Raw genomic sequence first — 27820 nt, 5'->3', positions numbered from 1 at the left:
TAAAAAATTTGTATTTCCGAACAAAAAAGTAAAAAAAAAATTATATATTGTTTCACCCGCAAAATAAATTCATATATTGCTTGAAGTTTGAACAAAAAGGGTTTAATTTTTTGTCAAATTATGTTATTAGTCCTTATATATATAATTATAAATTTAATCCTTATACTCTAATTAGATAAATTTTAATCAATGTGATTTTTAAAATTTTAAATTTGAGCCTTGATCTAATTTTGCTACAATTCTTGTACAATGCATAACTTGTATACTTATTTTATACTCTAAATTTAGCAATTTTAGTCCATTTATAATTTCTTTTATGACTAAAAAAATAAATTTTAAAAAAGTATAAGTTAAAATTGATTAAATTATAGTATATTATTTAATTCACAATTTAGAATTTTTTTATTAATCTAAGATGATTACAAGATAATATATGTTTTAAAAGTTCTCAATTATTTAATATATAAATTCAAACTCTTTTACGGTCTTTGATGCTCAATTATTTTAAATAACAATCTTCCTTTAATCACTAAATAACTTAATCGGTGCTACAATTTACCCTTAGGGTACGTTTGGTTCACGGAATGTAAGATTACCAGTGGGAATAAAAGATTACCAGAAAATAGGATTACTGGGAATGTTACATTGTAGTGTTTGGTTGGTTTGGCAAGAATATAAGATTACAGTGTTTGGTTGGTTTGGAAGGAATATAAGATTACAGTGTTTGGTTAAAGGAATAAAAGATTACTGAATGTGTATTTTACCAAATTGTACTTATTCTATATTTGTTTTTTAACAAGTGAAATTCTAAATATTTATATAAAAATTATTTATATAAAAATTCTATTTGTTGATAATATTATTTGAGTATTTAAATATATCATGTGTTATTTTAATTTTAATTAATATTTTAGATCTCTCACTGATACAAAGTCTAGATTTATCACATAACATATTCTAGATTCTCAAATAGTGCTTAATGTTTTATTATCATTTTACATTACAAACAAAAGCACCGTGGACCATTAACAGTACAACTCTTGTTCATCTGATTACAAAATCAAAACTAAAATCTGCAGTCAATTCATAACAACAACAACAACAACAAAAGCAAACTTCATATATATATATGTATATAAATAAATGTCGTTGCTACAATTTTTAAATGGGAAATGTTTCACAGAATATCAAAATCAGACTAACCATGGCAGTAGGTTCTTTACATTGGTACCAAATATATTTGCACAAAGATTATTAGCATGAAGAATTATCATAGCTTTCCTGAACATCGGTTTGAAGCCTCCTTGCCATAGTGTCATCAAGATAATTTTGGTAAATATAAGAGGCAAAACCACAGAGTGTAAAAAACATAGCAATTACCTTCACTCTGTTCATTTTGTCATGAAAAACTACCAGAGCAGCTAGTGGAGTAACAGCCAACGACATAGTACTGATTACATTGGAGAAGAGAGACGTGACGAGAAAATCAAGCCTACAACACCAACAGCACATATTTGCCAAGTTATAGCAGTCCAAACCAATGTCAGCACGTAAGAAACTCTTCCAGCGTTGAAGCCCTGCATCTCGTGCTAAAAAGTCTTCCATTCCCCACTCACAAAGAGACCCACGACCGATACACAACTAGCAACGACGGATGTATAGATTTGCATTTCCAAAACAACAGAAAATGTTTCCTTCTTCAAAACTTTTTGAAAAGAAAGTTGCATAAGGGAAAGCAAAATGGAGTAAAGGGAAGAAGCTTTGAGGGTAACAAGGAAGCCGATGAGAAATTTCTTCTTAGAAACTCCTGATGGTCCTTGTAAACAGTTTTACCTATACATTTGCAATTGAAAACTAAAATTAATGAATTGGATCAAAGTTCAAGAGGACTAATTCTTTGTAACACCCCTAACCCGAATCTGACCCCAATATGAGTCCGAGGTGTCACATTGACTTTTCAAACTTTGCCACTTAAAGAAAAACAAGGAAATTTTAAACTTTCATTAAAACAAAATGCGTTAATTTACATACAAGATATTACGAAATACAAAATCGACTAGAGCATTCATAATTAACAACTTATTACATGTCAACGCTCTATACATGTAACCCCCCAGACCGATGCGGGTAACCAGATCTGATTCGGGGTGTCACATTTGGGCCACCGGAGCGACCCACTGTAAAAATAACGGAAAATTTAAAACTTTTTTTATCAATACATGTAAACTAATAAAATCAGTTGTCGCTATTTAAAAATAAAATAGATTTCCAGACTCGTATATAAATCAAAATACAATTACATGCCCCCTAATCACATGTACCATACTCTGCAACAACGTCGGAAGAACTCCCTTACTGAAGTCGATAGATGCACTGGTATAATTCTTTTAACCTGAAAATGTGAGTAATAGAGTGAGCTTCGAAAATCTCAGTAATATAGAACTATCAGATGATGCTGAAGAACCTGCAGATACAGATAAACATACATATCCTTATTAATTCCGAACATTTACAGATTTTTATGTTGAGCATAGATCCTACTGATATTTCAGATGGTAACGGACAATGAGCTTTCAGTTCAGACAAATATTTCGGATGACTAAGTTCAGGAGATCAGAATAGGTTATCTAGTGTGTTCCCGTAAAACCAGTAAAAAGATACAGATCTTTTAAAACATATATATATATATATACCCCCATCCCATCACATCAGAATATGTAGGTTCCCCAAAACCATACACCCAACCCAACACATCATATAAGGCCCTGAGCACAAAGCCAAGGAACCTGCTGAAATACTTTCTTCAACAATACCCCCCAATTAAAACATTTTTCCGTCATTAAAAGTAGATATCAAAAATCAAAACAGATATCAGAACAGAATCTAGATCAGAAATCAGAACAGAATCCAGATCAGAAATCAGAACAGAATTCAGGTCATATATCAGAACAGAATTCAAGTCGGAAATCAGATAAAATATTTATATGATTAGGGAACACACCAGAGTTTACAGATATTATTCAGAGATATTGGATAATCTTATCGGGTAGAGAGACACAAATCTTCAGTTTACCGATAGAATGTCGGAAGTTAGGAAAACTATTTGAAAAGTTCATTAACTGACAGAATCATCAGTTATTCAGGATATGATTTATCGGGATTATCTTATTCGAACACTTTTCTGAATCTCTACGAAATTTGAAGGTATTCAGAATCTTTACAATCTATGACGATTAATCCGATTAACGAACAACTCCAGATAAATAGCTCCCAGAACCAATACTTACCAACTTGTCAATTCATTAACCTTCCAGGGTATTTACTCTTTAAATACCAAATATTCTTATGCACAGATCATCTTCTAAGTCATCACTGAATAAATCTTAAGGAGACAAACAAATATTCTCATGGTCTTTATTTCATTTCCATGTTTCAACTATACCAGGAAATGCTGACGTACTTGATTTATGGTTCATAATCCATAGGGATGATACATCATATAAGTTCATCCGAGTTTCCAAACTTATTCCAATCTCTTACTTAATCCTCAGATTTTGAGGTTACTTAGTTCATTTAGCATTCAAATCTATTTCAGATACTTCGGGGTTTTTCTAGGGTAATCCAGATGTTTCTGAAATTCGTATACATATTGTACTTCTGTTCAATTCAATTTGGTCTTCGAGGTTTATTTTTCTAATGAATATATATATTTCTTAGTACCGAAGGCGATATAGAGTTGGGATGGGCTGAGTACTTCCAAAATTATCATCGAACCAAACTTGAGAAGGCGAACAAACATTCAAGTAACATCTATGCCTTTCAGGTACTGACATATCATTAAGATTGATGAACTCACTTAAGCTCTGTTCCATAACTTCTAAAGGTAGTCCAACACCTATGCTTATTTGGATTCCTTAATTAATCCAAGATATTTACTTAATATAGGCCATAAGGGTATTTTGGTCATTTTGATGCTCAGTTTTATTCCATTCATTTCAGAGCTCGAGGATATCCAATCATTCCTGAGCTTGGTGATATTCTTGGGTCATTTCCATGACAGGGGTATTTTGGCCATTTTATAGATTTACAGTATTTCAATATTTTCCCTCCATATGGTCTTATTATTTAATTCCAATTTATCATTTATTCCAGTCCTTTCGAACAATTCTGATAAAAGAGCACCCTCTGATAAATTGTTCTTTAGGTATTTACTCATAACTCGGATATTTTTGGGTCAAGTGCCTTCTCGGATTTTACAAACGAAAAATCTTGATTTTTTTTTACAAAGACAGGATCTTAATAATCAAATTTGTACTTAATCAAGTTAAGTACAAATCCTCAAAGTACTTTCTCCTTCAGGGTCAACTCTGACTATTTTACCTCTCAAGGGTATTTTCGTAATTTCTTAACCAGATAATTTCGATATTAGCTCTTAACGAAAATAATATAATATAAAGATCCTATGATTAATTGCTTCCTCGAACATTCTTTGATCTTGAAATGATTCCTTAAAAGACTTCTAGCATCTAGCAAAAACCTTCTTGGGGTTAAAAACTGGTTATCCATAATTTCCAAGTAAAACTAACATTTCTTATGCACATCAATAGTTTTAGCAGATCATTAATTCTTTTCAGATTTATTAATCCACTTCCAGGGATAATTCTTGTCATTTTCCAATATAAGGGTAATTTCATAATTTTACCTAATCGAAAAATTCTCATAATTTATCATCTAAGTACCTTTAATGAGATAAATTATAATCTACATATCTATGGCTTATTCTTTTATCACTTAATTCCAGAACTTGTAATTTAATTCCAATTGTCCTTCAATTTCTTATAATAGTCATCTGAGCCATATTCAGTTACCTACTTTCTACCGTAATCGTATCTAGTGTAGATCTTCATTAATTACACATATGAGACCAAACATTTTCATTCATGCATTTACCAATACCAACATGTTCTATAAAACATAAAGAGGTAGTAAAGTATTACCTCGATTTCTGTACAATACTGATCGACCAGTAAATTCCATTTGAACCCCCTCGATCTTGAATTCAACTTCCAATAATTCTTTAGATACATATCAACAAAAATTATATAAAAAACGGAGCTTAATTACGATAAATGGATCGAATCGGGTGATAAATTAGTAAAAAACAGCTTACTGGTTTCGAATTTGGCGAAACGGACTTCGGATTCGGATTCAAGACGTCGAAAGCATAAAATATGACTTTTCAGAAATTTGGAATTTTCGGTCAAAATCAAAGTCAACGGGTTTGACTACCAATATCGAGACCTTCGGGTCTGAATTTCGAAAAACAGAATGCGGAATCGGATTTGGAACGTCGAAAAATATCAGAATAGGTATACTCGGTCAAAGTCAAAGGTCGTTTAATGACCGGTCAAAGCCTGTCAAAGTTTTGGTCAACAGTGGTCAACGCCGGTCAACGGTCAACGGTCAACGGGTCGGGTTGTGACCGGTCAAAACAGTTCCAAAACCGGTCAAACCGGTCACTTTTTCCTTTCCCACACACAGTAGCGGCGCGTGGGGGCGCGTGAACAGTGCTAAATTCCTGGAAAAATTTCTAAAAATTATTTTGAGCGATTTCGAGATACTTACAAAGCTCGGTTCACAATTTTGAACGGCGAAGAGCTCGAATTCAACAAATTGGAAACTTTGACCGCTTAACCTCCTCACGCGCCGCCGTCGACGGAGATCAAGAATGACACCGACAGACTCGGAACGATGCAAGGAACACGATGGTGCGGGAGGTGTTGTAAACGGATGCTTGGATCGTCGTGAATCGACGAAAAACCAATTGAAATTGAGTTATTACCGACGATACTTCCGACTGAAATTAACGACGAACGACGACGAATCACGACAAAAGCTTTGAGGGGTTTTGTTCCTCACTCAACAACGAACACGATGGTGGTTTCGGCATGTCGATCGGAGGTCGAACTACGAGTAGATCGGAGTTGAAAGAGGGGTTGACGGGAGAGGGAAAACTGGAAAAATTTCCAGAAACATACGGGAAATTGAGGGTTTATAATTAAAAATGGTTAAACCAAGAGTTTAGCCACTGAACTTCCTGCACTTCATAAAACGGTCTGCCAACTTTAAAATTTTGCAATTTAACCCACTATTTCTTTCAAAATACCAAATTAAATCCACCACTTTATAATTTCTTAATTTTAGCCCCTAAATTGGGGTGTTTATAATACACAACCCAAAATACCTACTTTGCCAATTACTTCTGATCTGATCATTTAGTAGTGATGTTATTCTTGCCACTTCTAGTACTGCTCTTCTTGTTTCCTGGTACCTACGTGTAAATCACTTACACGTTAAGTCATAGACTTAGTGAAGCATTAAATAAACATGTAGCTATATATTCATGAATATGAATTCTTACCCTTTGATCATAACATTTCAATATGCATGTATATATTTCACTGTAACCGATACAATAATGTCATGTACAGATGAAACTTATTTTCTTGTATCACTTTCACCTTACTTTATCTTTCAATTGCCCATGTACATTATTGAGAACAAAGGTATTTGAGTACATTGAGGTTGTGCACTAATGCTGTCACCACAGCTCAATAAATTCCCTCATGGGGCACCGAACATTTGTTCAGTATTTGTCCTTAAGGACCACTATGTCCCGAAGGACCACTGGATACGTCCCGAAGGACCACTGGATACGTCCCGAATGACCACTATGTCCCCGAAAGACCACTATATCCTGAAGGACTAATATATCCTCGACTCTTGGCATGCCAACTATACCTATAGCTCTCGTATCATATAACATGGGCTTTAATATGAATACGTTTCTCATTTCATATCTCTTTCATCACTTTTCATGTAAACACATAATCTTTCCAATATTTCCATACCTGGATTATATTTTCTGGCATGATATTCGTTCATTCAATGTCATATGAACATATAATGAATTATGCATACAATCACTATTAATAGTATATGTATGCATATACAGGGTATGGAATCATTAATTCAACTATCAGAGATAGACTTATCACAAGTCTTGTCTATATACTTTAACTATAAAATGCACTCACCTTAGCCTTGCTTGATTCGATTCTAATCCTTCGATTGTTCTGGAACAAGATTACGCTCTAAATCTACATAGTAATACATTGATACTTATCAGCATACGAATTGATATATTTCAAACTATTAATTCTTAAGCTAAAAGAAAGCTATTTCCATCTCTTATTGAAGGTATCCATCGATGCACTACACCATGTAACGATGCATCTCTTGACGGGTGTAACGATGCACTACCCATGCATCGGTGCATATATTCATGTTTGTATTTTAAGCAGTGCATCGATGCACTCCTTATGCATTTATGCATTAATGGCATTCGATGTTCATTAATTTAAATGAGTGCATCGATGCACTCCTTATGCATCGATGCACCTTCAACAAATTCTGGGATTTTCTCTTGATGCATCGGTATACTTTGAATGTGCACCGATGCACTCTGCCCAGAATTCATATCTTGAACCCGAAAACTCATCCATTTCAGCTTAAATCTTTCCTGTTTCATCCCCTTTTATATTCTTAACTCCAGTACACATACTTAAACCAATCTATACTCATTTATTTCATCTTAAACCTCAGAATCCTATCCTCCTTGTGAATTCCAAGAATTATACCAACTTTGCAACATGATTTAATTCAACTTCTAACCCTTAATAGTCTTAACTAGATTGATGACAAGTCAAATTAACTTCCAATTATATGAACTCTATTCTAAAATTTCATTCAAGAACCTCTAATCTTAATCTCTTCTAACTCCATCATCCTTTGATTTTAAGATAACCTAATCTTTCCTTAAGCTTAGTTATCATCTAATAATCAAAACTCAATCTTAAATTTAACAAGAAACTCAATAATCAGAAAACTCACCTTTGTTTGCTTTACACGTACAAGGAAGAAAACAAGAAGAAGAGAACTCTGGAAGCCTGTGGTGTTCTCTCCTTTTCAACCCATGTGTACTCATATATCCTTTCTTTAACTAATTTTCCTTGCAAATGACTCTTTTGTCCTTTTTTCCTTCTTCTTTTCAATTCAATCATAAACAATCATATATATATATATATATATATATTATATATATATATATATATATATCTTTATACTATTCATCATTCTATTTTAATCACCAAAATCTTAAACTTTCCAATTTAGTCACTAACCCGGTATTGAGGATGTTACAACTCTTCCCCCCTAAAAAAATCGTCCTCGAATTTTCATTATGCAAAGAGGTAGGGGTACTTCATCCTCATGTCCTCTTCACGTTCCCATGTTGCTTCCTCTACTTTGTGATTTCTCCACAAGACTTTAACCAATTGAATAGTCTTGTTCCTTAGTTGCTTGACTTCGTGAGCTAATATTTGAACAAGTTCTTCTTCATAAGTCAAATCTGGTCGAACCTCTATCTCTTCGGTAGTCACAATATGGATGGATCAGATCGATATTTGCTAAGCATTGAGACATGAAAGATATTGTGTATCCTTTCCATTTCAGATGGCAGGGCTAGTTGATATGCTACTGGTCCTACCCTTTTAGTAATCTCGTAAGGTCCAATGAACTGAGGACTCAACTTTGCTTTATGTCCAAACCTCAATACTTTCTTCCACGGAGACACTTTCAAGAACACTTTATCTCCGACTTGAAATTCAATCTCTTTCCTTTTTAAATCAGCATATGATTTCTGTCTATCAGCTGCAGCTTTCAGATTATTCTGAATTACTTGAACTTTTTTCCATATCATGAATCAATTCAGGACCTATAACTTCTCGATCCTTAAGTTCATACCAGTTCAAGGGCGTACGACATCTTCTCTCGTAAAGAGCTTCATGACTGATAGCTATTGTTGTATGCAAATTCAGCAAGTGATAAATACCTTTCCCACGATCCTTTGAATTCGATTACGCAAGCTCTAAGCATATCCTCCAGAATTTGGATAGTTCGCTCGGATTGTCCATCGGTCTGAGGATGAAATGTTGTACTAAAGTTCAACCGAGTTCCCAATGCTCCATGTAATGACTTCCAAAACCGCGATGTGAATCTAGGATCCCGATCAGAATCTATGGAAATAGGTATACCATGCAAACATATAATCTCTCTGATATACATCTCAACATACTTATCCATGGAGAAATCAGTTTGCACCGGAATAAAATGGGCTGACTTAGTCAATCTATCTACAATCACCCAAATTGAATCCCTTTTGTTCAGAGTTAAAGGTAACCCCGACACAAATCCATTGTTACGTTCTCCCATTTCACTGAGGAATCGAAATTGGTGTAATAGTTGACGGAACCTGATGCTCAGCTTTGACCTGTTGACAAGTCAAACACTTTGATACAAACTCTGTAATATCTTTCTTCATTCCCGGCCACCAATATCGACTCTTGAGATCCATATACATTTTGTTCCCTCCCGGATGCATTGTCAATGGACTACAATGAGCTTCCATTACCAAATCATTCTTTAATTCATCATCATCCAAAATTACTAATCTCTCTTGATCATACAAGTTCTCATCAGACTTGATCTCAAAATCCGTACATTCTCCATTCTTTATCTGTTGTATCTTCTTTGAACACTTTTCATCTTTAGCTTGTAATTCTTTAATTCGATCTAGCCATGATGGTTTGATATTCAGTTCTGTACATATTGCACCATCTCCACTTACTGATAATCTAGCAAGAGCTCGCAAAGTTGCAAACGTCTTTTGACTCAAAGCATCAGCTACCACATTTGCCTTTCCGGGATGGAAATAATCACGACATCATAATCCTTAAGAAATTCAACCCATCTTCTCTGTCTTAAATTAAACTCTTTCTGAGTCATCAAATACTTTAAACTCTTGTGATTCGTATACAAGTAGCACTTTTCCCCATACAAGTAGTGACGCCAGATCTTAAGAGCGAACACTACTGCAGCCATCTTCAGATCGTGTAGGATAATTCTTCTCATGTGGCTTTAATTGTCTCGAAGCATAGGCCACACCTTGCCTTCTTGCATCACACGCATCCCAAGCCATTATGAGACGCATCACTATACACTACAAAGTTCTTGTCAGACTCGGTTGAACTAACACTGGAGATTCTGTCAAAATCTTCTTTAACTTTTCAAAACTCTCCTGGCATTCCTGAATCCAAGAAAATTTTCTTCCTTTCTCAACAGTTTAGTTAGGGCAATGCATGATCGAAAAGTTTTGACAAACCTTCGATAATAACCAGCTAACCCCAGAAAACTTCTAACTTCCGATACATTATTTGGAACCTTCCACTCCATAATAGCTTTAATCTTTTGGGGATCCACTCGAACTCTTTCTGCAGAAATACATGTCCAAGGAATGTTACTTCACTCAACCAGAATTAACATTTAGAAAATTTTGCATAAAACTTCTTATGTCGTAAAATTTGCAAGATAATTTTTAAATGCGAACTACGCTCCTCTTCTGACTTTGAATATATTAAAATATCATCAATAAACACCACCGCAAACTAATCCAAATAAGGTTGAAATATTCTATTCATTAGAATCATGAAAGCATCTGGTGCATTCGTAACTTCAAACGGCATCACGATAAACTCATAGTGACCATATCTTGTTTTAAACACCGTTTTTGAAATATCTTTCTCTTGAATCTTTTGATGATAACCCGAAAGTAGATCATTTTTGAGAACACTGAAGCTTCTTTAATTGATCAAATAAATCGTCGATTCGGGGGAGGGATATGTTCTTTATGGTTACTTTATTGAGTTGCCTGTAGTCAATGCAGAGACGCATTGAACCATCTTTCTTCTTAACAACAAAACTGGAGCTCCCCATGGTGACACTCGGTCTGATAAAACCTTTATCCAGCAATTATTGTAAATCTTTAATTCTTGCCTCTTTGGAGCCATTCTGTATGGTTTCATTGCAATGTGAAGTTCCAGACATTATTTCAATATGGAATTTCACTTCTCTATATGGAGGCAAACCCAATAACTCTGCAGGAAAACGTCCGAAAACTCTCTGACTATAAGAATTTCGTCAATCCCTTTCTCCTTGGTTCTAACATCCAATACATTAGCAATGAACCCTTGACATCCCTGTAACATTAACTTTTCGCGACATTACTGAAATTACATTTGCCAGTGGATTCCATCTTTCACTAAATACCACCACATCTACCCCTTCTGGACTTCTCAGCGTTACTATTTTCAATCTACAATCGACATTAGCGTAATAATGATATAACCAATCCATTACCAGTATCACTTCAAATTCGTTGAAAGGTAATTCCATCAGATTAGCAGGAATTCAATTCCCTGAAACCGTATGGGACACCCTCGGCTCACCAAATTTATGAGCACTGTGCCCTAATGGATTCGTCACTATCACCTCATTACTAGTAGTTTCTAACGAATGTTCAATTCTTTCACTAACTTACTAGTAATATATGAATATGTAGACCCCGTATCAATCAATACCATAACATATTATCAATAATAGAATGGTACCTATTACAATCTCTGGGTCATCCCGATCCTCATTGGTCTTGAGATATACACTCGAGCCGTGGAGTGTATCTCTTGTTGAGCAGAGGATTCTGAGATTTCTTCTTTCCTCTACATATTTCTCTTTGGCCTACCAAAATAGACCTCTAGTGGTGCAGAATCATCGGTTACTCTAGGATAATCCCGAACAAAATGTCCGTCTCCCCACATTTAAAACAAGCTCCAGAAATTCTCCTGCATATCCCTGAATGATTCTTTCCACAATGGGGCATTGTCTGACTTGACTCTGATTAGCTCCCAGCTCCAGATCCCATTGACTGAGTTTGTCTACCTCTCATCGGATTCGATCCTCTAGCGGAGGATGCCACTGAATCTGATCTCCTTAAGGTCGAGAACCAGCATCTTTTCCCCTTTTTGATGGTATAGAACTTGAAGAAGCACCCATTCTTTTGACTATATGAGCTCTTGAATTTTCAAAATCTCATTCTGAGCTCTTTCCAAAGCTTTGGCACGATTGACTACCTCTTGAAACGAGGATAGATTCAATACAATCGCATTTCCTTCAACCGAGGCGTAACCCTCTACGAACCATTCACAAGCATCCTTCTCTGTAGGAACAAGCTCGGCATCCTGTTTCATCTGTCGAACAAATGATCTCCGATGTACTTATGCTTGAATTATTCTAAAAATAATGACCAAGTTACTTGCTTACTAGACATCCTCAAGGTAACATTGGTCCACCAAATCCTTGCTTGCCCTCTTAACAAGGAAATACTCCATCCAGCTTCTCAGCATCTGAACAATAAAGTCCCTCAAGTAGACTTTCACGTCATTAAGCAAAGGTCCGCAACAGGACTTCCTCAGCTTCCCCTCTAAACTCTGGAGATCCTAAACCCTTCAACTCTTTCGCAATATTCATTTTCGGAGTTGAGTAGTAGTAGGATGGAAACGTCATACCGCGTCTAACATTTTAAAGAATACATCTTGTTCATTCACAAGCACTCCAAAGGGTGTCTGTTCTTCACTCTGCCTGGCCAGGGCATGTGAATTGCTACTTTCAGCGGGTCTATCATCTCCGCTTCATTCTAGAACTACTATGTCCGGACATCTATTAAGACACAATATCATTCTATTAGCAAAACAACATACTTAATATTCTATCAGATCATAAGTTTTCGTAATTTGTTGGCATGTATACATCATAAGACACTCTAGACTTCAGTTTATGCCGAGAATGACTAAACCGTAGCTCTAATACCATTAAATGTAACACCCTAACCCGTATCTAACCCGAATATGAGTGAGGTGTACATTGACTTTTAAACTTTGTCACTTAAAGAAAACAAGGAAATTTAAACTTTCATTAAAACAAAATACGTTAATTTACATACAAGAGATTACGAATACAAAATTGACCAGAGCATTCGTAATTAACAACTTATTACATGCCAACGCTATACATAACCCAAATACTACTTGTCAATTACTTCTGATCTGATCTTTTAGTAGTGATGCTATTCTGGCCACTTCTAATATGTTCTTGTTTCTTGGTACCTACTGTAAATCACTTACACGCTAAGTCATAGACTTAGTGAGGCATTAAATAAACATGTAGCTATATTTCATGATATGCATTCTACCCTTTGATCATAACATTTCATATGCATGATATATTTCATTGTAACCGATACAATCATGTCATGTACAGATGAAACTTATTTACTTGTATCACTTTCACCTTACTTATCTTTCAATTGCCCATGTACATTATGAGAATAGAGGTATTTGAGTACATGAGGTTGTGCACTGATACTGTCACCACAGCTCAATAAATTCCCTCATAGGGCACCGAACATTTGTTCAGTATTTGTCCCGAAGGACCACTATGTCCCAAAGGACCACTGGATACGTTTCGAATGACCACTATGTCCCGAAGGACTAATATACCATCGACTCTTGGCATGCCAACTATACCTATAGCTCTCGTATCATATAACATGCTTTAATATGAATACGTTTCTCATTTCATATCTTTCATCACTTTTCATGTAAACACATAATCTTTTCTAGTATTTCACATACCTGATTATTTTCTGGCAATGATATTCGTTCATTCAATGTCATATGAACATATAATGAATTATGCATGCAATCACTACAATAGTATATGTATGCATATACATGGGTATGGAATCATTAATTCAACTATCAGAGATAGACTTATCACAAGTTTTGTCTCTATACACTTTAACTATAAAATGCACTCACCTTAGCCTTGCTTGATTCGATTCTAATCCTTCGATTGTTCTGGAACAAGATTACGCTCTAAATCTATATAGTAATACATTGATATTTATCAGCATACAAATTGATATATTTCAAACTATTAATTCTTAGGCTAAAAGAAAGCTATTTCCATCTCTTATTGAAGGTATGCATCGATGCACTACACCATGTATCGATGCATCCCTTGACGGGTGCAACGATGCACTACTCATGCATCAGTGCATAAATCCTATTCGATGTTTGTATTTTAAGCAGGTGCATATCGATGCACTCCTTATGCATCGATGCATTAATGGCATTCGATGTTAATTTAAATGAGTGCATCGATGCACCTTTAACAAATTCTGGGATTTTCTCTTGATGCACCGGTACACTTTGAATGTGCACCGATGCACTCTGCCCAGAATTCATATCTTGAACCCGAAAACTCATCCATTTCATCTTAAATCTTTCATGTTTCATCCCCTTTTATATTCTTAACTCCAGTACACATACCTAAACCAATCTATACTCATTTATTTCATCTTAAACCTCAGAATCCTATCCTCCTTGTGAATTCCAAGAATTATACCAACTTTGCAACATGATTTAATTCAACTTCTAACCCTTAATATGTCTTAACAGATTGATGACAAGTCAAATTTAACTTCCAATTCTATATATGAACTCTATTCCAAATTTATTAAGAACCTCTAATCTTTAACTCTTCTAACTCCATCATCCTTTGATTTTAAGATAACCTAAGCTTTCCTTAAGCTTAGTTATCATCTAATAATTAAAACCCAATCTTAAGTTTAACAATAAACTCAATAATCAGAAAACTCACCTTTGCTTTGCTTTACACGTACAAGGAAGAAGAAGAAGAAGAGAACTCTGGAAGCCTGTGGTGTTCTCCTTTTCAACCCATGTGTACTCATATATATCCTTTCTTAACTAATTTTCCTTGCAAATGACTCTTTGTCCTTCATTCCTTCTTCTTTCATTCTCCTAACATATTTCTATATTATATATATATATATTATTATATATATCATCATCATTCTATTTTAATCACTAAAATCTGAAACTTTCCAATTTAGTCACTAACCCGGTATTGAGGATGTTACATTTTACTTTTGGCGACATAAAGAGCATGAAAGAGATTCATCCAAATCCTAGCACCATACAATTAACATTTATATCACACATCAAGCCCAAGTATTATTATAACGAGAAGGATGAAGGGTTGAAACATAAGCAATTTCATTTTAACTTCATTCGTTATATATATATATATATAAGTGAAAACATAAGTGATAAAGAATCATATCATCAGTAATCAACAGAACAAAGCCCAACAATGGAATATATGCATTAAAACAGAACCAATATTCAACATTAATCAGTCTTCTTTGCATAATTAAGATAGCAGAAACACTCCATTAAAGAACAAAAAAAAAGAGTGTGTCATTAAAAGAATCTCATCAGAGTACCGAAAACAAAATCTTACAGTTCACATTCGATTTCTGATGAGAACCTGGCTCGCCAAGAATATAAGAGAGATAAAGAAGAAATATGATCGTAAGAGAATAGAAAATTCAAGACAAATGAGAATTTAAGTTTTCATTCACTTCAACCTCATGAAGGGAAAAGTTTTGCCTAGCTCGTGATTCATTTTGAATAGTCACATAAATAATCTTTTAATCACTTCAACAACAAATAGATCAAAACCAAACACCCAAACCAAAATCTGAATTCAAACATGGATTCAACAGGAATCCAAAAAAAAACACAAACACCCAAACCAAAAAGGAATAAAGATAAGCAAAGGTTGATGGAAAAGGAGCAACCTGAAAGCAAATGAAGTGAGTAAGAAGAGCAAAGGGTAAATTTTTGATCGAGAATCGAATACTCTTCCAATTTGTGCCGTGGAGTTCAAGAACAAAGAACGCTTGGGAGAAGAAACAGAGGCAAACGAGAAAAGAGGGCATTTTAGCCCTTAGCACAGGGAATAAAAGAATACCTAAGAAAAGTAAGGGATTAACATTCCCGGTAAGGAGAGAAATTTTTTTACTGTTTGGAATCTATTATTACTCTCTATTGAGAATATTTCTCATCCAAACACGAGAATTTAAACTTGGAAAAAAAATTCCCACAAAAAATGTAAGATTCCATGATCCCCTTAATATATAAAATTGTGAAAATACTAATGATACCGAGAGCTGTGCAGAAATGATAACTCTTCATCTACAAGATCACAAGCTTTTATACACATGTCAATCACAGACATCGAAACTCCCAAAGGAAATTACATCACCGACGGTGCTTTTATAACACTCCCTCTCCCCCCACGGGCCACACAACCGAAAACGATAAAAATAGAAAGACAAATGACGCTGTCGTTTGCCTCCTCCTTTTATTATGCAATGAAATAGTAATCGAAACATCAAACCACGACGATTGCATCTCAGGGTCTCTCTCTCATTTTCTCCATTTTATTTACTTCCATAGTTTTTTGAATTTTGATCTGATTTTAAATCTTAGTTTTTTGTTGATTTTGAAGAGAATTGTTATTTAGATAAAGAAATCAAAAGATGAGTGAAGTCTTCGAAGGATATGAGCGGCAATATTGCGAGCTATCGGCGAATCTTTCCAAGAGTGTACGGCGGCGGCTGCAATCAGTGGAGGTTGTAATTTCAAAATTTTCGTATGAACGAACATTTTTTTGTGTCCATTTCTTCATTTTCTTGCTCCTAATTGGGGTTGTGTGATGGCATTGTTGATTCTTTTTTTCCCATTCTAATTTAGAGTAATAAAGGGTTCTCGGCTTAATTTGCGCTGCTGATTAAAAAATAGGAGATATGAAAATGAAGGAAAGAAGATCAGATCTTTATCTCTCATTGGATTTTTAAATTTGATCTGATTCGATTAATTCTCATTTTCATGGTGCTTTTTCAGATTGAAGTATTTGGTATTTCATTAGTTCCGTGGAATTCGCTTGTGCATGAATTTGGAATATTGAGTAAGATATATAACAGGATGAATTTGAAATGCCTGAATTAAGTGTTAAACATGGAGTTAACTTGCATTGCTTTATCATATTTTGATGTGCGATAGAGTTTGCTTTGTTCTTGGGTTCTTTAAATTGTTGTATTATCACTTGCAAGTAGAAACAGAAGAGGAAAGTTATATGAAAGAGTTAGGTAGATGTACGATTACTGTATTACTTGGACTCAGATATGATTCTTGGATATGGGTATGTACCCGACATGGATATGCTCAAATTTTTTTAAGCTTTTCTATGTATTCCGCACTAAGCTTGGATTGGCAATAGATACAAGTGTCTTCCACGGTGCTACAAGAAAATTAAAGAGTTTGAATAACATTGGATGGTTGAGATATATAATTCTTAGAAGATGAAAGGAAAGATACAGGAATATGCGTTTCCTTTTATTGAGTAATGTGGTAGGTTAGTTGTTTAATTTGTTAGAGATGCTTGATGACAGTTCCTTTCAACATTTTTAGCACCAGTCTTTGTAATTGGCCATTGTTCTCATTTCAGTTCTTAATTGTTTTCTCTGTTTGCAGAGCAGAAGAAACAAAAAGTTTCTGATATAAGAGCAGGATTGAAAAATGCAGAAGATCTGGTAACCGGTTATTTCATGTTTGGATACCCCTATTTGGTCTTTACTTTCCTTGGCTATTTAACTTGATGTTCTTTTCTTTATCAGATTCGGAAAATGGACCTTGAGGCCAGAAGTTTGCAGCCAAATGTCAAGGCTATGCTTCTTGCTAAGTTAAGGGAATAGAAATCAGACCTTAACAATCTGAAAACCGAAGTTAAAAGAATTGCATCTGGTAATTTAAATCCAGATGATCGATATCATTTGTTAGAGTCTGGAATGGCTGATGCGCTCACGGTATGTTTTCGTTCTTCTAACTTTCTCAACATGCCATGGTTCGACCATGGACTGCTTTCCTTGCATTTAACTTTTGATTACTTATAATGAATATGTAATAGGCATCGACTAATCAAAGATCAGACTGATGATGACTACAGAGCGGTTGAATCAGAGCAGTGACAGAATTAAGGACAGTAGAAGAACCATGATTGAAACAGAAGAGCTAGGTGTTTCAATTCTTCAGGATCTGCATTCGCAGCGACAGGCTCTCTTGCATGCCAATAACACGGTATCTTTTTATACATTGGTTTTCTCCTCTGTTGTTCATGACCTCCAATTCTCCGTGTTACGTGGAAAGCTTATATAATACTTGAACCTTAGATTTTATTGCACCAAGCAATATAATGTTTGATAGTAAATTCATTGTCGTGGTTTTGCTTTAATTGCAGCTTCACGGAGTAGATGAACATAGGCAAGAGTAAGAAATTTTGACAGCTATGTCAAGGAGGATGAACCGAAACAAGCGGACGGTTGGGATCATTATTGCAGTTCTTATCGTTGCTATTGTCTTCGTTTTATACTTCAAACTTGTTAAATAGGTAACATCCTGCATGTTCACTGTCTTGGTTCTGGTTGTTTTTGACGTCTAATTTTACTTTGCTTCATTAAATCCAGACTTGGTTTTGTTCATTCATTTCAATTATGGTTAGGCACTTTTTAAAGATTATTTGGAGGATGATATGCTGGCTACAGCGTCGGACGTTCAAGCTAACATACATAATTGTCCCTATATTATATTTCATATTTCATTTTGGTTCCTTTGGTGAAATAATGGACGGACAAATTGGTACATTTACATTTTGAAAAAGAGTAGGGTGGTCTCTTTGTTAAAAGTTCCTTCCAACGTGGCAATTATAAAAAAAAGAAAAATGAGTTTTTTTAATCCTCTGTTTTTATATATATTTTTAAAATTTAGTCCTTGATCATTAAAACACATTACAATTCAAAAAAAAATATTATTAAAACTCACCTATCACCAGTTCATGATTCTTTTTTTAATTACTCTATCTATTTAAAATCTAAAAATTTAATTTGATTCTTTATATTATATTTAATACATTATATTTCCATTTTTAAAATTGTATATAAATAATTCATATCTCATATAATTCAATATATTATTTTATTTTTTAAATGATAATAAAATTGAATAAAATATTACAAACGATTAAATCCATCCAAGTTTAGTGTTCTACTTATTTGAATCATTATTTTACAATAAAATAAAACATTATTTTACATGGTATTAACTTTTTTTACAGCAAAGCAAACACCAAGTGTTCCACAAGGTTGGATGAATTTATTATCCTATATTTTATATATAAACAATATATAATTTCTTTACAGATTGAGCTGTCCATTCCAATTGAATCTAGAATAGGTTTGTATTACTTTTGATTCATTCTAAAATAATAATTTATTATCCTATATATTTTGAAGGCAGGCATATATGTAATATTATGTAGGTTTTATACTTTTAAGATATGGATCCAATGTTTTGAAATTGTGAAAGCAGCTGGGGATGTATCTCAAATGTTTGAATTCTTCATAATCTGCAAGCAAGCGAGCTGCCATCCACATTCTGCCTCAGTCTCTTACAATACCACAGTTCTCTCCAATTAGTTGGTTAATTCAATCAACAATGCAATGTTTTACAGTAGTGACATCATCTGCAAACATGTGAAAGTACATCTGTGTTTGGGTTTCATAAATCCTCAAAGAAGCAATATTGTTTACGAGTTGATGTACTTTCACAGAGAATGTCGTTTGATAAACAATGCTTGTGTTCATCCCAGAGTCACCTCCTATCCGGGTATTATGTTCCTTTCACAGCCGGTGTTAAATATGGAGCCCTTGGAGTTCCCATCTTGTCTACATGGATTTATACAAAAGGAATGTCTGGTTTGCATAAACTGTGTGTTGATGATCCAGTTTTACCACCTTTCGTTACATGCGCTAACGTCAAAGTCCTTACTTTAAACCAAGAGAAATTGCATGTTCGGCTGCCAATGTCTTGATAGTCTAGTACATGCCTAAAGAGGATAATACCTTTGATGGAAGCATATATCGGGTAATGGCAGAAGCATGGTGGAGCTGTAAATGCTTCTTTTAATAAAAAAGCATCAATTATTAAATATGTTGAAATCTAATTAGAAAGAAAATATGTCTACTTAAATATGATCACGTGGAGGTTTGGATCTTGCGCCCACAGTTTTATTAGACAAGACAATTCATTACATTCAAAAAGGGTTCCTTTTCTCATTCCTCAAAATAGAAATTGAGAGTTTTTACAAGTTTAATTTTGAATACACATGCCAGAGTTTATAAGATATTAAAATACATTTACATATATCATCTACGCATGTTCAGATGTATAGCAAACACGGATGACGAATGTTACCTAATATCAAAGAAACAATATTGTTTACCAGTAGACGTTTAATCAAATTTTAAACAAGGTCTGCATTTCAGCCAATGAATATGCAGACAAGTCTAAGAAGAGTGAATAACATCGTGCCCGTCCATTAGCAAGTGTAAAGTGTGATACGTCACAGGACCCCAAATTTTGGATATCTCACATTTTAAAAATATATTGATTTTACTTATAAGGGCATTCCAATGATGACACTTTTTAAACAAAATGTCACGACTATAGAGTTGTTTTATGAAATTTTCTTAGTTTTATATGTTTGGGGTTTTAATTTATTTTATAAGAAACAATCGTAATATGATAAATTTTAATATTTTACAATTTTATCTTATTATGAAATATTTTAGGAACCTCATTTTAAAATGTAACATAGAGCCTCCAAATCTATTGGGACGGAATTGAATAACATATATGGTTTAAGAAAGAAAAAAAGTAAAAGATTAAAAAAACTTAAATTTTATTCGGAACAATGATTAAGATAAAGTTGGCCAAAACAGAGATCTTTCAATGCTTAACAAAGCATTGAGAAATGTTCCTAGCGCCTTAAGACTAAGCTTCAAATGGCAGCAAAGGAAAGTTTTATATATATAAAGGGCAAAACTCCACCAAAGCATTTATCATCGACTCATTCAAGCTTCGGCAGTGATTTCTAGGCATTAACTGGGACTCTGTGGCCCATTTTTTGACATAGCCAAGAGTTGTTTGGATCGGTGTCGATGAATTTATGCACAAGGAATTCTTCTGCTTCTTGGTCGTTCAGTTCTTTGGACCAAGCCACCCGTTCATTCCTATGGGATCCAGGTCCGAAACATCTGCAGTTTCATTCAAGGAAAACACCTAATAGTTAGCATGCAAGAAAGAGTTGAATTCCAAACATAACGGTGTAAGTGTATATACCTGAACTCGTAAAAGCAAGCACTCTTCTAGAGTGAATTCCAAACATAACGGTGTAAGTGTAGATACCTGAACTCGTAAAAGCAAGCACTCTTCTCTTTTTCAGGATCTTCCCATTATCAACCTTCTTTTTTGATGCAATTATCAATGAAAGTGTATGCAAAGAGTACCTTCCAAAGGTCCCCATGGACGCCCTAGGTATGCTACCCCGTCTCTCCGTTTCCAGTTAAGACACACCTGCACCAATGTCACAATTTGTTCGTAAGGAAATTGCAAAATGATATGATTAAAGCAATCGTGTGTTTAAGGAATATGAACCTCAGAAACACGTAAGCGGTGGTTTCCTCGGCAGAGCCACGTTTGTGCGCGGTTACAAACCAGGTGACTTGCAGTGGAGATGGCAATGTTCAAAGAGAGCTGTGCTATTTCCGAAAATGTAGTCCACGTTCCTTCGATATAGCAATCTCTCAAGTACTGCCTTTCCCTGTGCAGGTAAAGAGTATCCTGCAAATTTTGATCAACAGAATGAGAGTGTCGGATATGAATATATATATATATATATATAATATATATATATATATATATATATATATATATATATATATATTTGTTTTAAAAATTCTTTAGAGAAATGAGAGGGTAACTGGGTAAGTACCTGCCACCACCAGAAATCTACAACTATAGAATGCACATCGATCTCCTGTTACTCTCATTGCCACAGCTTGGTGTGAACCTGGAAGATAGAAAAAGAGAAATGGAATATCAACTATATGTCGGATACAAGTATTGAAAAGAAGCATAAAAAGTCAGATATCTAAGATTTTACCTCTGGAGCATTATTTTCAAAGGACATATTCAGCAATAAAATCGTTTCCTTCCACAATCACACTCCCAGAAGCAAACGTTCCTTTCCAATCACACTCTCGTCCTTCGAAAAAGATTACCAGGTGATGATCGGTTTTAGTAGCAGTGTTGTTCCACGTAAGAATAGTGTGCTCTCGAGAACCAACCATGGTGATCATTTGCTTGTCCTTGGGAATGAAAACGGGTTGCTTGTAAACCAGGTGCCACTCGAATGATTGTTCGAGTCTTGCTATTGGATTCGACTGGTCTATGGCTTCCTGTACTGTCTGTGGTCGGCACCGCCGTCTGGGACACCGTGATTACCTTTGGTTCCGCCATTGATCGAATAACAAAAACAAACCTGTCTTTGAATGTATGAAATGTTTATGTGCTTCCGTCTAAAACAAGGAAGGCTGTGTGTTTATAGTGTGTTTTAGGCTAAAAATGGTGAAGAATGATGGAATAGAAAGAGTCAACCGGGAAAAATGGCAGCAGAGATATTATGGGCCTTTGTTTAGCACGTTGTTAGTATTATTTTTTACTTTGTCTTATCTTTTTCCTCTATTGTGTACATTAAAAAGAAATAATGAATCAGTTAGTATTTTGTTTATTATTTATTGTTAGATTTTTAATTTCTTAATTTTAATATTAATTTATTAAATTTCAATATAAAATATACAAATAATCATCCGATTTTTAAAAATTTTAACTGCGGTATTATTAATAAAATTAGGCTAACAAAAATTGGGTAAACTACATTTAAAGGTCGCTTTTATTTTTAATTTGTTTATTTTATTCCCTAGTTCTAATGAATTATGGTCTATTCACATGCATTTTCAATTTATTATATTTTGGTCACTAATTCATTAAGTCTTGTTCAATCAATGGCTATGCACATTAACCAAAAAAGTTAATTTAATTAATGAATAAATAGATTTAAATCCTAAGAATTAGAAACATGGATAATTTGGAGATGGTTAAATGATGAGGTGAATAAAAAAAAATTATTATTTTTGACTTTCACATCAATAACAAAACTTCTATGTCGTTCGGATTAATAGGTTAACGGCTTAATGACATAAGGACATGCAAAATTAAAATTTATATCATATTTGATATAAAAACGAAGTTTAATGATAATAATGCAATATTAATAATGTATTACCGATGTGGCCCTTATATATTACCCAGCAGTAGTGGGAACACAACACTTTCATAAAGACGACAATAGCCTAACCTTGTACAAAGACAATAGGTTCATGCATTTTGCATGGAATTTCTTACACAAACTGTCGTTAAAAACAGTACTTTTGGCATGAAAATAAGAAAGACGCCAAACAAAGCGTTTGCCCAACTACCTTATCCACGACATGCACCACTTTCTTTCAAATAAAATGGGTAAACTATATGTTTAATCAACCAACTATCACTTTGGTTCTTTTTTAGCCACTCAATTATCACTTTAGTTGTATTTTATTTTTTTCCAGAATCATCACTAATGATACGTTTTGGTTTCATTTTGGTCGACCACTGTTAAAATCAATATAAATGCCGATGTGATATTATTTATATTTTTTCAATAATGATGTGATTTCTTATTATTACATGTTAACATCGCCATTAATTTTTTCCCAACATGTGGTCAAAACAAAATAAAATTAACAAAAAAAAGGTAATTTGATGACCAAAACGAACTAAAATGATAGTCGATGACTAATACTTATTTACCCAATATAAACTTAACCAATAATATTCAAATATAAAATACCACAATTGGATTGATGGGTAACTCAATCCTTCACGTATCTAACCCCAGATTATATTGTGGGAGGGTAAAAACACAGCAGGTAACACCAAAAAACATTAATGGACAGTTCTTTTCAAGACAAAACAAAATAGAGTAAGGGTCCCAAACATAAATGATACACTTAATTGTATTTGTTTGTTTCTTCACTAAAAGACAGAGATTTAAACCTTAGTTTAAACGTGTGTTTAGGATTAAACCATTTTATTAATCTATATTTGAATGCTTGATTGGCTGTTTTAGGAATGGACAAAAACATTGTTGCCATTAGGTTAGCTAATGCTTTTAAATTCCCTTTCATCAAACTAGTTATATAAAACCAAATAATTGTTTTTTTTCATTACCAAATTATAGAATTGTAATATATAATTATATATTTATTACACAATTAAAGTTAATTAATTATAAAATCTATATAGATTAATAAAATCAAATATAAACATATATATGACATATTGTACATATGTCACAGTATTATGCTAAAAATATATTAAGGGTTATTGTTTAATATATATAACGAATGACATAAAAGCAGATAGATTATAAAACAAAATTTATATCATTTATGTATAAAAAAATCTGTTTAATATGTAAATAGATATCTTTTATATATAAAAAATTATTCATCATCAATCTAAAAATCCAATATCAACTAAAACTAGAGTAATATTTCGTATCAGTCTGCTCTAAATTTAAAGGTACAGTACACAAATGGTATTAATAGTTTTTTTAATAGTATGGGATGATTGTAAAGTGATATATGTTTAAAATGTTCTTAATCTAATGACAACACACATATTTTGTAGACGTAATTACTCAAATCCAATACCTTTAGGGGAGTTTAGATCAGGTTTTGTGAGATTACCGGGGGAATGAAATGTGATTCTCCTGTTTGGATTGCAAAGATTCTCAACCCCGGTAATAAGTTATTCCCAAAAGTATTTTGGGAGCTTATTACTGGGATTGTGATTCCCCATTCCCTTAGGTATTGTTACATTTCCGGCTTTATGGACTAAAATGCCCTTAAATTTTTTTAAAAAAAATATTCTTCTTCTGTCATTGAATAAAAAAAATTCAACAAAGATTAAATTACAAATTTATCCTTAAATTATTTTAGATTTACAAAAAAGTCCATAATTAGAATTTTATATGAAGTTGCGAGATTAAAATAAAATTTTACCCTTTCATTAAATCTATTTATCTTTTCAATTTTATAAAAAATTATATAAATTTAAAATTTTTAAAAAATATATAAATTAATTATAGTAGAATTAAACTTGTTAAAAAACAAATACATAATAAGGACAATTTGGTAAAATGTACATTCCAATAATCTTTTATTCCTTTAACCAAACACTATAATGTTACATTCATGTTAAACGAACCAAACACAACAATGCAACATTCCCAGTAATGTGTTAGGTAATGTTACATTCCGTATTTTCAAAAAAATTAATGTTACATTCCGGTAATCCTATTCCCTTCGGTAATCATATTCCCTTCGGTAATCTTACATTCTGTGAACCAAACGCACCCTTAGAGAGAATAATCTTCTCTTTTATCACTGAGACTACTTGATTGGTTCGTATTAATATTTTTTTAAGGTTTCTTTTTCATAATTAAAGTATGGGTACCAAATTCTAATAAATTATATAAAAAATAAATTTTGATAAATTAAACCGAAGAAAACTAAACTAATTGTGGACAGCCTATTATTGTCTTATACAACAAGCAAAGAGCACACAACTGAATAGAAAGGACAAGGAACATGTATGTTATTCTTGTATCTTTGTTGGGCGATTATTTGTTTTTTTCTTGTAATTTTGTTCATATATATATAAACAATTTAATTGAATTTAAACAAATGTTGGATGAGTTATATAATTTATTCTTGATCATTGATAAACTCTTGGTTGGTGGCCTAACATGAAACAATGAGACACTTGCTATTTGCTAACTAATCTATCAGAAAAAGCTAAACATTAACACATGATCCATGGGTTATCGTATTTTGATACATCCAAACTAAATAAATCAAGTTTATGCATATTATTTTAATTTTTTAAATATATTTAAATTCAACACAGATTCTGAATTCGAATAAAATACGCGATGAAGGCTTACCATGGCATAATAGTGAAAGCCTTGAACAAACTACTTTCAACACATTAATTTTCTTTAATTTCCTGCTAAAGCTGAAGAAATCAATCTATTCACACATAATCTATATGACAGTAATATTTTGGATCTTGAAATTCTTTCAATCATCTACAACTCTTTGGTTTTTTTTTTTAATCTTCAAATTCAATAATCCAGAAGCAACCGGGGTCTAGTGGTCCGGCGGAACATGAAGGATCTTGAATCATTTCCGGGTTCGATACGGTTGAATCCTGGGAAAACTTGGTTTCAGATTTTGCTTCGTGCTCCCTCCATGGCTTTGGAACATCTTCAATAAAGACTGATCTTGAACCCAGACATAATCCGGGTACGGTAAGTTTCCGATGTTTGGGTTGATTTGGTGGGTGGTTGTGTATGAATAGTTTTGGAGAGAATTTGCAGATGATGAAGAGGGTAGAAGGGAAGTGTCGAAGCTATCGATCATTTCTTCCGGTGCTTCACCGTCTTCTATCGGATCGGAGAAGCAGGTCACGTTTGACGTCTCGCCGGCTGCGAGGGTTCTCGGTGAGGAATCCATCAATGGAGGCAAACCTGAAATATGTATTTTCTTACCACTGGGACTCTTTTGGAATACTCTACAAATAACCCACTCGTTCTGCAAACAAAACAAGAATCAAGAAACCATTGAAGAGTCTCGGAAATCGCTAAATAACGACAGCATCATCGTGTTATATCGGAAACAGAGGAAAACAAAAACAGAGACATGATTTGTTTATATAACCTGGGCTGTTTTGGGGAGATTGTAATGGAAAATTGACCTTCTAAACGAAATTCATGCATGACCCAATTGGTTTTTTCACCTTTAGGTGCTCCCTTTGTAAAAAACCAAAGTTTTCTTCATCCCAACAACTGATTCCCTTTGAAAATCTCTTTATCTTTGCCTGTGGCTTTCCAGTAACCGGCATCGGTTGCCCTGTTTGTTCTCAGACCAGTCGGTATTCCGGTCCCGAACGCAGAAAAAATACCACTCTTTCTCACCCATTTTAGCTCTCCCTGACATTTCAACAAACACGTAGCAAAAAAAAGTCAGGATCAAAATCTATGTTAATAAAAGATGTAGAGAATTAAGAAGCTTACGAGGCAAATCCCAGGCTCGCACTTGTTCAAATCGACCTCGCCAATGGCGATACAAGAATATAAGGTGTTGAGAACTTTCTTGGAAAGGTAGTGAGTTATCAACTCTTCATCGGTGGGGTGGAATCGAAACCCCGGAGGCAACTCCAGTTGTTCATCTTCGTTCCTAAAGCTGGATATGTTTTCCATTTTAAAACCTGAAAAAACCTTGAATGAAGAGAATCAAGGAAACCCAGTTTTAATCAGATGAAGAAAAATAGTGAAAACCAAAGTGGAAGGCCAAAAAGTGAGGGAGAAAGAGGAAAATACTTGAACTGAAAAGCTCGAAGTAAAAGGTGGTGGCAATGGTGTTAAGAAGAAAAGGAAGTGGTGCGACCAACGAGGAAGGCCCAAAATACTCGTTTTTAAGGGAGGAAAGAAGCGTGGATTGTAAGGCACTTGTGGATAGTTTTACCGTCCATGCACTGTTATTGGAGGTGTTAATGGTAACTTAACTATTCTAACTTAAAAAATAATAATCTGGTTTCTAAATTTAATTTACTGTTTTCTTTAAATTAAAAATAATAATAATTTAATTATTCGATTGGTGAAAATTAATATTGATTGTTACATTTTTTATGTAATAGTTAAACGTGTTAACGTGACAATTAACTATATTAATAATACTAATATAGTAATCCAATGATGTTGTTTGATAATTGATTATTTTATTATAATTTGTAACCAAAAAAATTAATAGTGTGAAATTGTTTAGATTTATAGATTTTAGAAAATAACAACTGAATTAATTTTAATTAATAAGAAT

At 33.7% G+C, this 27820-nt stretch overlaps 4 pseudogenes; 1 reads left to right on the top strand and 3 right to left on the bottom strand.

Annotated features, from left to right (window-relative positions):
* Positions 1-1254: 1254 nt before the first annotated feature.
* LOC120135905 lies at positions 1255-12009 on the bottom strand (annotated as a pseudogene).
* A 4387-nt stretch (positions 12010-16396) lies between these two features.
* On the top strand, positions 16397-18436 carry LOC120135982 (annotated as a pseudogene).
* Positions 18437-20655: 2219 nt separating this feature from the next.
* Positions 20656-22298, bottom strand: LOC120135904 (annotated as a pseudogene).
* A 3573-nt stretch (positions 22299-25871) lies between these two features.
* On the bottom strand, positions 25872-27393 carry LOC120135951 (annotated as a pseudogene).
* Between the last annotated feature and the right edge of the window lie 427 nt (positions 27394-27820).

This window comes from Hibiscus syriacus, unplaced genomic scaffold (assembly GCF_006381635.1).
Source record: "Hibiscus syriacus cultivar Baekdansim isolate YM2019G1 unplaced genomic scaffold, ASM638163v2 tig00110621_pilon, whole genome shotgun sequence".
Classification (NCBI taxonomy): domain Eukaryota; kingdom Viridiplantae; phylum Streptophyta; class Magnoliopsida; order Malvales; family Malvaceae; genus Hibiscus; species Hibiscus syriacus.
This window is presented reverse-complemented; position numbering and strand designations above follow the sequence as displayed.